Below are 2,312 nucleotides of genomic sequence, written 5' to 3' on the forward strand. Positions count from 1 at the left end.
AGGAGGACACGCAATTTTGGCAACTGTCGAAGAAGACTGCTTACAGGGTGATCAACCATTGGACTAAGCAGAATCCGCAAAACGACGATATTCTTTCGCCCGTAGATTTCAATGCAGCTGTCTAAGCTATGGATAGTCACTGGAACAGTTTCGGGGTCTCTCAGATGACGGTGAGGCCACGGTCGCATCCGCTGGATCAGTGCTAATCCCAGTGCACATGTTCTGAGCACATGCTAATGATAGTGCATTTAATGACATTTCCTTGAAGGCAAATATAAGGTGAGGGGCTTCTTCCCCTCCCCCCCCACCCCATACTGACTGGGTCAGGGAAAACCTCATATTTGGATAATTATGTTTGATTTTGTTTTTTTACCTTTAAACTTGGGTCTCTTTTAATTTGAAATTCATATTGCCCTAGAAAAGCAGTGGTTAAATAGGCATTAAAAATGTTATTGACGTCTGCCACCAGCACATCACTGTGAACTTCTCCCAATCCATTTCTAGTTATGTGGAATAACAGCTGTAAAAAACATGAGCATAGGTAGTTATTCAAAATTTCCAGGTATCTTGGAAACTTGTGTTGTCGCGTACTGCAACCTCTTATTGAGAGAAGCAAACGCTGAAGAAGGAGCTGAGGGCCATAACTCCACTAAACAGCAGTGGTCATTATACAATGTTATGTTTATATTGACGAGGAGGACTGTAAAGCAACATACATACATTCACATAATCTGGGAGACTTTTCCTAGATTTTCCCTCCTCATAGAGAAATTTACCCAGAACCACATGTATAGACATTTTAATGCTGAGGAATGGAGAACTTGCAGTGCTTCTGACATTGTGTAGCTAGGGGGAAGGCAGGTGGTGCAGGGGCCGTGTGCACACATCTCAGTGTGCTATGCAGGCTCTCTTAGTCTGCTTGGTGACAGATGGCAGCAATGCATGGGGCAACCTTGATTGGTTGACCCAGAGTGTGCCCATGGTCAGCTTGTGTTTCCCTGCAGCACAATGTGGGGATTGGAAAAGGGAGTGTACTGCTCCCTGCTGGAGCAGCAGAGTCCAGTGAGTAATGCAGTCTCCCTGGGGAAAGGAGGAGTGATGCTGGAAGACTGTATTCTCTTTGAGAGAAGCACAGCATGGACAGACATTCAGTACCCAGGAGAAATTCTCTTGGAAATGGTTTAACTCTGGTCATTTTTCTCCTGGGCCAGCCATTTTTACTCTGGGAGAAAAAGCCTGAACATCTGTATACTCACAGCTTTCCTGAGAGAGCAGCAACTCTCCCAGGAGAAACTGAATGTCTGTTTGGCAAGGAGGAGCTTTGAAAGGGTAGGCTTAAAGATAGGAGGAAAGTAGTTAGAAAGATAAAGATTAAAACACAACAATACGTCTTGCCCATCTTGTATGATGTTGTGAAAGTACTGAGTTTTACTTGTCTTTGTGTAAATAGACTGATTGTAGCAGGGTGGGTTTGATTTAAATCAAGTCTATTTAAATCACTGGTCAGGAAGCCTTGATTTAATCATTGTTTTCTACAAAATAGGCATTCTTGCTGTTTTATATCTTCTATTCATTTAACTTCTTGAAACTTTGCATTTTTAGAGAGAGGTAAGGGCTTGACTCTGTACATAAACTTTCAGAGAGACAATAGGGCTAATGGGTAGGTAATCAGGTCTGTTATCTCTCATTTTGATACACTGCTATTAACAAGGATGTTATCTCTGGAGATAGAAATCCACAGTTTTAAAAGTGAACTGTAAAATAGATATGCTTAATGGGATCTTCTAGACTGAGCACTGACTCCCACTAGGTAGAGTGGTTTTCTTTAATCTTTACTAATCTATAGAGGAGCCTCCGGGAACCCCATAATATTGGGCCCCTAATATAGTCCATGGCCTATTGTGACTTCTCTTTAGAATTTTCTAAAAAGGTTACATGAATGCATTGTGTCAAATAGTATATAATTAGAAGTTACAATCCCTATTCCATGATGATATCTTTGAGCTTTAACATATCTTAAATTAAAACTATCTTTATATAAGTTTACTTTTTTTAAAAAAGCATCTTTAAAAAAAGCAAAAAATATGTTTAAATTTTAAAAATCCAATTTTTTAATTAAAAAAAAATTGTTGGTTTTTATCTACCCTGGACTGTAGAATAATGGCCTATTAAGGAAAAAAATGATGATCTTTATGCAGCTGTTTTATTCCATGTTTTACTGCCTTTTTTTTTTCTTTGTAGGTGTTAAGCTAATTGCTTACCCATGAGTGCTGCAGACCCACGGGGTCAAATTAATCTGTATTGTATTCCTG

At 39.7% G+C, this 2,312-nt stretch overlaps 1 protein-coding gene across 3 annotated transcripts in view; it reads left to right on the forward strand.

The window, feature by feature from the left end:
• Positions 1 to 2,312, forward strand: part of MAP7 (microtubule associated protein 7) — a 175,831-nt gene that overhangs the window by 16,618 nt on the left and 156,901 nt on the right. The window lies entirely within an intron of this gene.

The sequence above is a fragment of the Alligator sinensis genome, unplaced genomic scaffold (assembly GCF_000455745.1).
Source record: "Alligator sinensis unplaced genomic scaffold, ASM45574v1 scaffold417_1, whole genome shotgun sequence".
In the NCBI taxonomy this organism is placed as follows: Eukaryota; Metazoa; Chordata; order Crocodylia; family Alligatoridae; genus Alligator; species Alligator sinensis.